Source organism: Vulpes vulpes, chromosome 12 (genome assembly GCF_048418805.1).
Source record: "Vulpes vulpes isolate BD-2025 chromosome 12, VulVul3, whole genome shotgun sequence".
NCBI classification, from domain to species: Eukaryota; Metazoa; Chordata; class Mammalia; order Carnivora; family Canidae; genus Vulpes; species Vulpes vulpes.
Genome location: NC_132791.1, coordinates 16,115,689 through 16,130,482, shown reverse-complemented (window position 1 = coordinate 16,130,482; position 14,794 = coordinate 16,115,689). Strand labels below are relative to the sequence as shown.

The 14,794-nt window shown below is 38.0% G+C and overlaps 1 protein-coding gene across 2 annotated transcripts in view; it reads right to left on the bottom strand.

Moving 5' to 3' along the window:
* GRIN3A (glutamate ionotropic receptor NMDA type subunit 3A) overlaps positions 1-14,794 on the bottom strand; it is a 151,288-nt gene that overhangs the window by 70,180 nt on the left and 66,314 nt on the right. The gene's annotated exons all lie outside the window — the stretch shown is intronic.

The window sequence follows — 14,794 nt, the reverse complement described above, 5'->3', positions numbered from 1 at the left end:
GAATTGGATGCTTAACTGACTGAGCTACCCAGGTGCCCAAGCTCAGGTGTTTTAAGTGTCTCTTGTAAATGGCACTTGTTGAGACTTTTAAAAAAAATGTCACTTTCTTAGTGGAACCAACTTTCAGGGAGTAGAATTACTAATAATTGCCATAAAAACAAAACCAATTCTTCCTGTATCTAAGGATTTCTATCTAGAATTTGGGGCATGTGTTTAAGTAAGTATCTTGTCCTCATGTTTTATGTCTCTAATTTGTTTTCTCCTCCTACCTATTCTTAGATATTCTGAAATACAATCTGTATTGTATATAATTTTCATTTAATGTGTATGATTTTAGATGATTTATTGATATTTATGCTAAGGCTCTGTCACTGTACCTCCTCACAATATAAAAAATATGTACATATAAAGTGATACAAATGAAAATTATATTGTCACTGAAAACAATATAATTTAATTTTTGAAATGATATTAAAATATTGAGAGATGACTTGTGCAGTCCAGAACTCTTTCCTGCCTTTTCCATTTGGTGGCAAACTTTATATTCTCCAAAATGAATGACATCTTCACTAGGTGATTGTTTCACATTAAATAACCTCTTGTTCATCTCTTATAGAATCTTGGACCTATTATTGTTCCATTCCAACACATTATTTTATTTTTTGAATTTTAATTCCAGTATAGTTAACCTGCAGTGTTATATTAGTTTCAGGCAACACAATATTTTATGATCTTATCTAATTTTTTCATCCTAATTATTTATCCCTTGAATATTATCTCTACAGTTTTTTTTTCTTTAAGATTTTATTTATGTATTCATGAGAGACACACAGAGAGAGGCAGAGACATAGGCAGAGAGAGAAGCAGGCTTCCTGCGGGCAGCCTAATATGAGACTTGATCCTAGGACACCGGGATCACGCCCTGAGCCAAAGGCAGATGCTCAAACACTGAGTCACCCACGTGCCGTCTTTGAATCTTATTCTTTTGCAATTGGAGGTGAGACATTTTATAAAAAATGGCCTGATGTTTTCTCATTGCAAATTCTGCTCTGGTGCACATACATGTATATATACACATCTATACACACATATAAAACGTATGTATATACCATATACTTCTCATGCACACATATATCACATATACATACATTATATTATACAGAATATATATGCGCATGTTTGTATATATGTGTATATATAAAATGAGAAATATGTATATGCATTTTGCTATACTACATTTTAATTTTTTTTTAAAAGATTTTTATTTATTTATTCATAGAGACACACACACAGAGAGAGAGAGGCAGACACAGGCAGAGGGAGAAGCAGGCTCCATGCAGGGAGCCCGACGTGGGACTCGATCCAGGGTCTCCAGGATCACGCCCTGGGCTGCAGGCGGCCCCAAACGCTGCGCCACCGGGGCTGCCCCATTTTTAATTTTTTTAGCAAATACACATGACATGGAACATTGTGAAAATTTAAGGTGTACAATGTGTTACTTTGATACATTTATATATTGTAATGACTGCCATCATAGTGATATTTATCACAGTACCGAGTGACACTGCAATATTGTTATCTATATTATTATACTGTGCATTAGATCTCTATGGCTTATTTACTGCTTGTTGCAAGTTTGCACCCTCTGAAAACATCAATTTTATTCCCTCTACCTCTCATTCCCTGGTAACCACCATTTTACTGTCTGTTGTTTACAAGTTTGATTTTTTTCATATCCCACATATAAGTGATATCATTCAGTACTTGTTTTTCTCTGTCTGACTTACCTCAATTAGCACAATATGCTCAAGGTCATTATTTTCTGATTCTCTTTCACTTTTTCCTCTAGCATATCCACACAGCTGTTCTTACCATTTGGAGGGGGTGGATGTAGATTAGATTTCTGTGCTTTCCTTTCAAGATCTTAATATCTCACTCTCAATATGTGCTTGCTAAGAAGCTTTGCCCTCTTCTTATCCTTTATGATTCTGACTCAATATACAGAGTTTAGTTCTGTTTACTTCCTCAAGGAGGCCTACTTTGATTGTGTCCTTCCCTTCCCAGTTGGTCGGGTTCCTGTTAATACATTGGCATAACCTTCTATTCATTAGCATAACATTTATATCAGAGTTGTGGTTATTTAATGTCTGGTTCCTCTGCTAAAATGAAAGTTCTCTGAGGGCAGGGCTAGGGATTGGACTTGTCTGTTGCTATAACCCCAGTCTTTGTCTCAGTGGCAGATAAATGGTGATGTATACATATTTATGGAATGGTGGGATGAATGAATTGCCTGCCATTCTCGTTTTAAAAAATAATTCCTACATTTAAAGTCATTAGTCAATATGACTAGGCATTTAAAATAGTTTTCCCTATAATTGCTGTAGAGAACAGGCTAGTTATGGTACTCAATGGCTGAAAGCATTTCAACAACTCTTGCCCATGGGGAGCTATAATTTCACCTTATGATATCATAAACCACTCAAGGATTTCATGTAGTTACTAGAACCTTGGGCTAAAATTATAACCCTGAAAGCCCCTGCTGCCTATTAGTCATTTGGTACATGACACAAAGCAAAATGTATTGTGCATTCTTGGACTTCAGATTGGCTCTTAGTACACTGGCTGTTTGATTGCATTATTTGACCTGCAAAATATTCAGCTTTCTGAAAGTTTAAACCATCCAAAAACCCAAGGTAATTCACAGTACTTGATCTATATCAAGCAGTGAATAAATGTATTATGAATTTCTTATTTGCTCTGATCATTGTTTTCCTCAAATTACATTCCTGAAATGCTGACCAAGCTTTGGGGGCTACCCTTGTACACTTAATAAGTTTTTGAATATAGTTTATATGAGGCAGCACATTGTATTGAAATCATGATGGATCTGAAATTAGGAAGCGTGGGCTTAAGTAGCAGCTTGAACTTTGGAAAAAAAATCACTTAACTCTTCTTAGCCTCTGTCTTTATTCCTATTAAATAAATGCTTTTTCTGCTGCAGAGATGTAGGGGCAAAACTGAGGTGCCAGACTGAAGCATCCGGGAGGCAACGGAGTGCTTTACAAATGGTATGTGTCACTCTTGTTGGTCATATTAGAGAAGCATAATGGTCATTTTCTAAAAGCATGTAAAAGTGAAAAGAGAATCGCTGGATCAGGATAAAATCTTGAATTTCCTATATGTAATATTTGCTCTTCTTTTAGTACTCTGTTGTAGATAAGAACTTGTGCAAGAGCATGCCTACGATAACGTGATGTGAATACAGGGACAGCACCTTTCATTCCTCCAGATGCGCTGGAAACGATGGTTTGTCAAGTGATTCACAAGATGTGAAGAGTGGGGTGAGAAATGGGTTAATCACAGTTCAACGGAGAAGCTGATAAACTGGTTACTATCTCCATAGAGGAAAGAACAAGAGTAAAAAGGCTTAAGATGCAATACAGAGAACTTTTTTGCATTGACAGCAGACTGGTGACAGAGACCAGGGAGTTTTTTCTGAAATTCTTTAGATGATGGACTGGTGTGTTGCTGGTTTGGCTAGAGGCACAAAGTAGTGTAAATCAGTTTGGTGGTGAGGCAGGTAGACAGTGAAGAACAAAACCGTATAGGCCCATCATCCAAGATGTTTACCAGCTGGACTGAAATTGTAACTGGCAGCCTGAGGCTCTGAGTCAAAACATCCCCCAGATGTTGGGAGAGGACCAGAGCTAGAAATCACTAGAAACTTGAAATTAACGACAGTAATTATAAGACAGATGCAGATTTGGTCCTCGAACATGTCACTGACTGGAATTGCAAGGTAAGAGTAGGGCCAGCAGCAAAGTGCCAGATGCTGGGTCACGTGGGAAGTGGCCAACAGTGATGTTTCTCCCATCGTACTATGGAAATGAGACACCCAGAGATCTCATGAAAATACAGATTCTGGTTCAGCAGGACTGAGTAAGGGCCTGAGGTTCTTCATTTCTAACAAGCCCCTGGAGATGCTGGTCCTTGGGCCTCACTTCTGAGGGGAAAAGACATAGACAGGCCATATTAAATTCTCCCTGAATGAGAATGGGATTGGTTTCTGAGCCTGTGGGGGGAAGGTAAAGAAGAGGTCTGTGTCTGAGTATGAGGCAAAAGTGGCCTCAGCTCTAAGAAGTCGAGAGTGAGGAGGAACTGAATCTTGGCAGCAAGCTAGACTGGCTGCCTCTCTTCTGGACCCTTCCACAGAGTTGACGGTTCGTGTCTTCTCCCTAAAATTGATCAAATGGTCCAATGGTATATATTTCCCTTGCTCTCTAGGTAAGTAGAATTATCTAGTCTAAATTAATAACCCATACAGGAAACTAACAGAGGTATCACCTCTTTCAGGGAACATTTGTCTTATCTTGAAATAAATGCAGTATTATATAGGAGCCACCAGGAGGAAAATTTCCTGTTGGGAGAATTTCAGGACCCGTGCCAAGAAGAAAGAGATGCCCTTGATATCATTGTATTCTAGTGCTGAGCAACCCTCGTACAAGGGTGCCAATTTAGCAAAACTAAAAATTTTAATAGCATATTTTTACAGACTTTTATTGTATATGATTATTTTGTGTAATCTACATTTTTTTTTTTTTTGTAATCTACATTTTAAAAACTTGACTATATATCCCATTTTTTCCTTAACAGTAACATATTTCACTGAAAGAATGTGCCCTACTTTAGCCAATCTCCTCTTACTGACTAGAAATTCTTTCTAGACTTTCAACACTATAAATAATACTTTGATAAATAGAGACTGATTTAGTCCCTCTTTTCTTTGAATAAAATTGATGAGTTGAGTGGTGCTGAAGGTAGAGTGGGATAATAGTTTAAGGGATTTCCCAGACATTAATTAGCACCAGGGTTCAAACATGAATATTACAGCTCCTTTTGAACACCCCTAGCTGCAGCCAAGAGAAGAGAGGCTGCCATTTCTCAGGAGTGGTGGCAGGGGAGCAGGGTGGCATCTGAGGCTGTGACAGTGTGCCACGGTGGTGCTGGGGGGAAGACACAATGTGGATAAACAAGTCATCCTTAGTTTTTGAAGTGCCCAGAAAACCATATTCCTGCTGCAACACTTCTCTGGGTAGGGCATTAGTGATGATGGTGATGAGGGTGGAGTGAGAGTAAATCCTCCCTGGATCTGTGGGTCTCTTACTTCTTCATCCCGTATGAACTGTGTGCACAAATTCAAATGCCCTGGCCTCAGCAGCAGTCTCTGCCCATGAATGACCTTTGCGTGTGAACAACTTTCCCAGGTTATGTCCAGGGGTGGGAAAAGGACTACTTAAAATACATCAGGGCGGAGGGTGGCAGGGGGGCACCTGGGTGGCTCAGTTGGTTCAGCATCTGACTTTGGCTCAACTCATGATCTTGGGGTCCTGGGATCGGGCCCCACATCGAGCTCCCCTTAGTGGGGAGTCTGATTGCCCCTCTTCCTCTCCTACTGCCCTTCCGTCTCCCACTCATGCTCTCTCTCTCTTTCAAATAAATAAAATCTTAAAAAAAATACATCATGTTGGGAAGAACATTCTTACTGCATATGAAAATGAAACACTGAGTAGGAATAATCAGTCAGATTTTGTTGGGTATGAATCCTGCCTCTACTATTAATTAACTAAATGGCCTTGGACACGCTAGCTGATTTCTTTTAGCCCTGTTTCCTCATTTGTATGGATGCAGTAAAATTTAAATGAGAAAAATCCATGTAAAGCAGTTAGCACAGTCCCTGGAACATGGCTGGTATCCAACAAATATTGTTATCATTATTATTTATTGATGCTATTTTCAGTTTCTGTCCCTGAAACTCTATCAGAAGTCTTATTATAATGCTAATACATACATACGTAAGAAGGTTCATATGTATGACCCTCAGGATTGATCATCATGTTAAACATGTAAATCACGGGGGATACATGTATTTATATGCCTACGTTCACTTATATTCTTATTTGCCAATAGAGTCACCTCCATTAATTTTATATCTTTAGATCATGCATGGAAAAAAAAAGTGCCAGTTCAAGGATAATTTAAGGAAACGTCGATAAGTCTTGTTTTGGTTGGCACTGCTTGAATTTTCTATCATTTGGCATTTTTTAAGGTAGCAGCTTCCTAATAAAATGCCATGATAAGTTCTTGAGTTTGAAAAAATTAATGGATTCTGATAAAACATCTTTCTGAATTCAAGTATAAATAACATCATATATATTATGTATACATTAGATATTATATACACATTATATACACCTATATAATATACACACACGTACATTGTATGCACTGTATATATACTATATATACCTACATATTTTTTTACATATATGTATCTGTGTAGTTGGCTGGAGTAGGCTTGTACGCAGTTGCAGTTGGGGAAAGCAAGCCCTAACTTGGCTGAATTTCCCAGAATGAACTCACAATGAAGCTGAGCTCACAGTTAAGCTTCCTGACATGTCACTAGATAGAGACACAGGGTGGTTAGCTCATGCTAGCTCCTGATCTGATTAAGGATCAAAATGTGAAGTTGAGGCTACATCATAAAAATCCAATATTCACCTTAATTCACACTGTTTGTGGAGCTACAGTATGTATTTAGACATAAAAGAAGCCTCTTCGGGGTTTGTCTGCAACTTCTTCAGGTACAGAGATATTTATTGAACATGCAAATGAGATTCTTCACAGAGCTAACCTTCAAACCTAAGTTGCACCAAACATTTACCTATCCAACACTGGGACTTTGTCCTTTGTATCACCCTACGTTGTCTCCTACTGGGGATTTCCTTCTATCCCTTCTCTAGCATCTAATATGAGAGTGGTGTGAATGCTTGTGAGATCAAGCAGAGGTGGCCAAGGTGTGTCCAGGAGGACAGAGGCAGAAGGTGGGAGCCTCTCTCACTTGCAGTTGGAGGGCGTAGCCGTGAGATTTTCACATTATGTCCAAGAATGGCTTGGAGTAATTTAGCTCTCCCTAATTATAAATGTGTGTGTCCCTTGAACATTTATTAACTTTTAAATTATAAATATTCGTGTACAAACACACAGTTGAGAGACATGTGTACTGATCATAGTTTATAATTATATAAGATGTGGATATTTATAGATATCCTATGATACATTTATTGGTACAGAAAGCATGCTTAAAGATAGTGCTTGCTAAGCAGGTCAAAAATGTAAACAAAGTTATAAGTCAATTTTCTTCTAATTTAAGAGAAAGGTTTGCAAAAATTTGGCACAGTCTCTGTATTCAAATGAAGGAAGTGATCTTAGACATTCATTAATGCAAATCCAGCAGGGTGTCTAATTGCTAACACTTTGCCGCTGTTAGTGTGAATTACTGTATCTACTTGAAAGTCATAAAACTGCACTTATATTAAAAAATTCTATAAAGACTCCATCTCAAAAATATTTTGGAAGTAGATGAGGAAGTAAACCGATCACATGCTCATTTGTTCATTTTTTCCATTTACCAATGTGAAATAGCACAATCTTTTTGGTTTTCCAAAGTTTTTTTCAATTGAACAACAGTCAGGAAGGGAAGGGAAATATCCAGTTGTCCAGCTCCCACTAGGTGTCAGGTGCTGTGTGTTTGATCTTTACTGCAGCACTAAATGTTTCTAACCCAACTCCACAGTCTGCTGCCAGGGAACCCAGAACCACCCAGGTTGGGGCAGCATTATCAGTCTCATGCTCTCATTCAAGGAAACCTACAACTCTGATCCTTGGCTCCACAATGGGCATCATGGTCTTAGGTTTTCTTTGCTTTGATGATCTGATTGTACCAAACTCATGGCTCAAAGAGTCCAGGTCACTCTTTGGATATAATTTGGAACTCATCTGGGTATATTCTCCAATTGCAAGTGAAAGGATTCCTATCTTCTACCTCTATTCTACTGGACACATGTTGATCACCTCTGCTTCGCCTCATGGCAAATCCATAATTTACAGAACACTTACCTACATGAGTGGTTGCTATATGTTTAGGCTCTAGGGATACAGGTCTTTTATTTTATATAGATCTGGTCTCCAGTCTCATGGAGTTTATAATTTAAATATAATTTAAGTAAATATAATTTTTTTTAAAATTTTATTTATTTATGATAATCACAGAGAGAGAGAGAGAGAGAGAGACGCAGAGACACAGGCAGAGGGAGAAGCAGGCTCCATGCACCAGGAGCCCGATGTGGGATTCGATCCCGGGTCTCCAGGATCGCGCCCTAGGCCAAAGGCAGGCGCCAAACCGCTGCGCCACCCAGGGATCCCCAATATAATTTAAATATAATTAAGTACATCAAACTTAGATCTGTCCAAAACCAGAATTTTGTTCCTTGTATCATAGAGTACATTGCCGCTTACTGCGGCTTTCCTTCTATATGTTCCTTAGCAGCTAGTAGTAGAATGGTTTTAAATGGTCATTTTAAGTGATGCTTTTGAATCAAAAGCACGGATTTCAAAGTAATCCCTATAGGAGACTATAGCCCTATTCCAATGATGCCACTATTTTTCATTCATTTATTAATCAAACAACATTTACTGAATATTTACTGTTTACCCAACACTGTGAGATTCTAGTGGTGAGCAGGACACAGTGGGACAATTAACAAGTAAACAAATAGATGATATGACAATTTCAGATTGTTCTAACTCCTATGAATAAACTGAGTGGGAATGAAAATTTGTTTCTGAAACTTTCTGTAGAAAGCTCAACATCTTAAAATGTAAACGTTTTACTATGGGAGGGCTACTCATTGAGGAACTCAACCTGCCTGGACTCGAAAGTTTGCCGACAGCTGCACTGCATGTGGAGCCTACACTGCTGTTGTGACTACTGTCTCTTATCTAAATTATTCTGATTCTTACTTGGTTTATTATGAACTTCCTCATCACATCAATATTCCATGAACACTGTAGAAAATATGGAGTGGAAATGAAATAAATATCACCTGTAATAACACTGCTCAGATACCAGTGCTGTTAACACTTGTGCTATATTTCCTTCTAGGTCTTTCTCCTTATCATTGTACATATATATATATTACAAAGCTGAAAATACAGTATATGGTTTTTATCCCAGCTTTTCACTTCCTCTTATATTTTGAGTTTTGATATTTAAATAAAACATTTTTTATTATAACTTTTTTTTAGTTGCAGTATGGTTTGACATATTATTATAATACTAGTTTCAGGTATACAATTTTTTGACGTTCTAAAAGCTTTTCAAAATCATCTCTATTGGCTACATTTTTATAGTACGTAGGAATATTATAATGCATTAATTGTGTTACTGTTGGATATTTACATGGTTTCTAATTTTTTGTTATTCTGAGTAAGCAATGAGTCTTTGTAATAAATTATTGTTCATATATTAAGTTACTTCATTTGCATAGATTCCTAGAAGTAGAAGTCAAGGGTGAAAGGGCCTAACCCCCTTCAAGGCTCGCTCTTAACAGAAATGGCCAAATTGATTTATGAACTATTTTACCAACCTACCCTCCCAATAGCAGTAATGCTGGTGTCAGTCTTAACGTACTTCGACCAAGATTGAGAACTATCAGTAAAAGATTCCTAATATGACAGGTAAAATACCATCTCATTACTGTTTTAATTAGCATTTCTTTGATTATAAGATTTAACTTTTTTTTTAATTTGGTCAATTTTATTTCTTTTTTTGAATTGCTGTGAATATTCTTCATTTATTACCTGATTTTGACATTACTTAATGTATACCTTGCTCTCTTCCTGAAAAGATTTAAGGCAGCAGCTTAAAGGTCATGCAAAATACAAGACAGCATAAATTAAAATACATTGAAGCAGAAAAAAAACCCAAAATGAACCCAGGAATGATGTTTCTTAAAATGCAAACTGCAACGAAAATAAATCTGCTGTTAGTAGGCAAGAAATTTGCCTCCAAGCTCTCTAGGAGTTAGCTCAGAAAGAGAATCTTGCCATTTACCGAGTTCACAGTGACAAGAGAGAAATAATTGTTTGAGATACATGTAATTAATATTAGTGTTAAAATCTGACAAGAGTTTTAACTATTCTTACTTTCTGCCCCCTAGTTGTCAGACACAATGCAAGTTGCTTTACTTGGATTATTTTAATTTCCATGACTACTCAGTGGGAGTGGATAATACGTTAATGTCATTTACAACAGTGCCTGGCATATGGGAGCAGTCAATGAATACTAGATTTTCTGTTATTATTACTAATATTAAGTATCTCAATATATAGAAGAATAAACCCCTTGAATCTTCTTAGATTAAATTTAATATATATATATATATATATTATTTTTTTTTTTCCTTAGGAGACACAGCAACAATCATACAAGTCAACAAAAAAGTCCATTGGTATTTTCATTGGAATTGCTTTATATCTATTAACTAACCAAGAGGAAACTTACCATCTTTAAAAATCCAGTCTTCCAATTCAGTAATATGGTGGTTTGCTTATTTGTTTATAATTGATTAAAACAGTCTTTTTGAGCTATAATTCACATACCATACAATTCACCCATTTAGAGTGTATAATTCAATAGCTTTTAGTATGTGCAAGATGCACAGAACCATTAGCACATTCAAATTTTTTTATCCAAACCATTTTTGTTCTGTACATTAGAAAGTGTTTTATTGCAATTCTCATGGAGAGCACTTCCCTGATCTATTAAGAGTTTTTGCTGCCCAAGTGAAAGGGATGTGTCTCCCATCATGTCTTCTATTTGGAAGTACACAGAGCCCATGGGAAGTGTAGCTTTTTTCAGACAATAAAATTTCTTAGATTTTTCTTCTTTTGAGAAATTTTCTCTGTAGAATGTCCTTTACCTTATTACTTGTCCTACTCTCCTCCCCCTTTCTCTGGCTTTCCAATCTCTCATAGCTCATGATGGAGTGGTCATGACTGCAGTCCTCTTCCTCTAGTCTTGGGGCTTCTGCACAGGCTGCCATGTCACTCTGAGGTGCTCTTCTCCTAACACCCCCTAACACGCCTGTCAGCTCGTTTCCATTCTTCAGATCTCAGCCAGACTGGAGACCTTCTCTGATTCTCCATTGGATCAAGTCTCCTGTGAGTAAGTAAGATCTTATATATATATAGAGAATCCCTCAGATTCTCTTGAATTTTCTTCTACAGTAACATACCATGATTTAAATCATTAACTGAGTCATGTGCTCCTTTTATTAGTGTCTTTCTTTCCCACTAAACCACATGTTACAAGGGCAGTGTCTGTTTTCTCACTGCTAAATTCCTGGCCACCTAGCACGGTGCCTGGAACAGAAGCTGCTGTTACTGGATGAATTAAAGAAGGAACGAGTGAATGGTTTGGTGTAGCTCAGTTTTCTTCCTTCTCACTTCCAACATCATGTTTGGTCTTGTCTGCCGTGGAGTTCTGGTACCCCCTCCTTTGTTCAAGGCCAGCCTTTATTGCATGAATTCACACGTTATATGAAGATCAATAAAGCTGGCTTTTATTATTTTGGGAAATGCTTATCATACCCTAACAGGGCTACGAGAGTGTCCTTTACTTTAATGCTTCTGGTTAAAGTTTGCTCTTGCCTTCACAGCAAGCCTATTTAATTTTTAATATTTACTTGAATGTTCACCAGGATTGTTTTTCTAAAGCAGCACCATCCTTTGCCTGTACAAAAATGACACCAGCCTTGTGTTCTCTATATGAAGCTGACTTTTTTTTATTATTAGACACACAGAGATAAAGGGGGCATTTTATGTGAGAAGCTGGAAGAACACTAGAAGGTCCATTGTAATCAGCAGATAGCTAATTTCAAATGCTCTTGTGTCCTTTCACCTGGGCCTTTTCAACTCTATGAGGGGAGGTGGGGCTTTATTTCTTAGTGTATTTGTGCTTTATGAAGAAATTTTCTCATCTTGTCTTGTATCTCTGCAGATCGAATGTCAATGGCTAGAAGGTTCTAAGAATGCCTATGTCTACACATTAGATTATAGACTCAGATGAAGACTTTGCTGGATAAAAATAATACTGCAGTTTCTATCCACCTGTCAGTCATCCCAAAGTGCTAAGAGGAAATGGCTTTGGATGAGGCAATGGGTGCTTGCTTCCATCTGTCTACTTTACCCTATTTTTTGCATTGCCTATAATGAATAGTGCTAGTTTTATGTCAGGAAAATACCCATCTAAGCTCTATTAAATATATCACTCATAAATTCTTGCTTTCATGGTCTCATGCTTCAAGAGCCCACCCGCTTTGAAGCATGGAGCTTGCTTCCCAGTAGAGTCAGTGGGAGGTTGGGAAAAGCTGCATATATTACTTTTAGTGTAAAATAAATTATTCTGGCGAAAATAGTTAAGTGAGGGTAGCATCATCCTCTTGAATTTCATTTGCACAGCAGTCCAGTCCCTCTTCCTTGGGGTTAGCTATAGGAGCAGCCAGCAACAAGATGATTTCTTCCCTCTGACCCTCGTCAGTAAAAGAAAGAAGTATTCCAACCTGCCTTGGCTCCTGAAACATGTAGTGAATCATAAACTGGTCTGCCCCGCACAGCATTTTGCTTTTAATTTTATTTGATTCAAAGTAGTTAGTTGAAGCCAGTGAATTTCAATTCTGAAATGGTAATAAAATACTCACGCTCTTAAATTTTATTAATTGTGATAAATATATAGCCAGCATGCTAAACAATTATGATCAAGATGAAATATGGTGCTATTACATTCACTCTAAGTTATTTAATATCATGGTTACAAATACTTATGTGGCTCAATTTGCTGATGGGTTGTGTATAAATACAGATCACAAATCTCACTTTTTAAGTTGATAGGTTTTCATCCAAACACATTTTCCCACAGGAATATTTTAGAAGTGGTGTTTGGATTCCAAGACTGATATTAAAAAAAAAAAGCTGTAGCCCAAATTTTAGGCTAGAAATAGAAACCATTTCCGAAAAACCCCACTATTATTATAATTGAAGATATTATATGTAACAGAAAAGTAGTTTTAAGGAAAGAGGAGATGGAAATCTGAGGAGTCCCTTTTTCAGATCCAGGGGCTTAGATGGCGTCTAAGAGCTGAAGACATCTATTCCCAGGAGCACATTTCTTCATAAGCTGCTTCTAGAAAAGTCTGAGAGGTGTAATGCTCAAAGTTTTCAGGCACAGTCGTAATGGGTAGGCATGGGGAGCTTATCCGGAGGTAGCTAAAGAAAAGTTAGAGAAGGCAGGTGTTCAAGAGCATTAATGTAGAGGCACAAGGAAATTTGCCTGAGGTGAGTTAACTGAGCTGTGAGGACTGTAACTGGGATGAGAATTGGCAGCGTGGCATAATGGGGGGTGTCCTAATACCTAGCATGTGAGGAGCACAAAAGGAAATGAAAAGAAATAAGACACATAGGGAGTCGGGGGTGCAGGAATCTTCAGAGTGTGACCAATAGGCTATATGTCACCTTTCATTCAGATTTAGGGGATTTTCACCTTACAGCAGACAAACAAATGTCCCAAGAAAACTACAGACATCTGTGATTTCCTCATAAGTGACATGTTTTCCCTATTCTGAATTAAAATGCCATCAAAAGAATTTGAGCGGAGTTTGGAAAAAAGACTAGGAAAAAGCAAACCATATAAAACCGAGTTTCATCAGACATAAAACACACACACACACACACACACACACGCATGTGTGTGCTCACTAACAATTCTCAGTTTGGACTGGGCATTGATCGGCTTTTGTCCTCTCTGATAACTGCTGGAAAGAAGCTAGAACGCGGCAGACAGGATAATACCAATCTTCACCTCAAAAAAGTAAAAATCCAAGGTATAGAGAGAGGGGCACTCAAGGGCCAGTGTGACTTTGTTATAGGGCACCTTTATCTCCTTGTTCTCCACCTGGTCTCTCCACAAATCCTGTCCTCCAACACCATGAGGATCTTTGTGCCTGCTGCTCTCTTTCAGACAGCAATTTTTTTTCTGTACCACCTTCTCCCTTGGGGTCTCATATTCTTCCGAGGACTTTAATACACAGGATCACCTCTCTGGTCAGGAGTCCCACCAGCTTCAGTCTCACTCCTGAACTCTGGCTTCCAAATGCCTGCTAGATCTCACCTGGATGTCCAAAACAAGATTTTAAAATGCTACGTGTGAAACTGAACTGACCACTCCATATTCTATTCCATAAACTGCCTTCTCTCCTTCCTCGAATGGTCCCAGCATCTCAGATACTCAGGCCTGTGACTCTGAAGAGGACTTTTGGATGCCTCTCACGTTCAGTTAATCACTAAATCCTATACAGACTTGATCACCACCCTATATCTTGCATCTGTCTTCTTTCTTTTTTTTTTTTTTTTATCTGTCTTCTTTCTATTGGTGACTATAGCTATCACTTCTCTGCATCTTTCTCTTCTAATCTTGTTTACATGCTGCTCCCACAGCAACCATCCTAAATGGATACTGTTCCACTCTGCTCTTCCATTGTTCAAGAATGTCAGTGGATCTCTACTGTCAGACGGAGTTCACTAGTCTTAGCTTGATGTCAAAGATCTGATATCACAACTGAACTTAATTTGCAGACGTGGATCTCCCCTCCTTCCCTTCATGTAACATATGCTATGGCTGAATTGAACTCCCCGAGATATCCCGACTACACCGTACACTTTTCCCCTCAGAGTAGTTCATTCTGTTCCTTGGCTTGGAATGACCACTCCTCTTCCCCTGACACATGTGTCATTTCCAAGTGTTCTTCAAGAATAGGCACACATTTTTATCTTGTTAATTAAGCTTTCCCTTAATGTATTAAGTGGAAGGTGACGGCCCTTTCCTTTAACTTTGACAGTA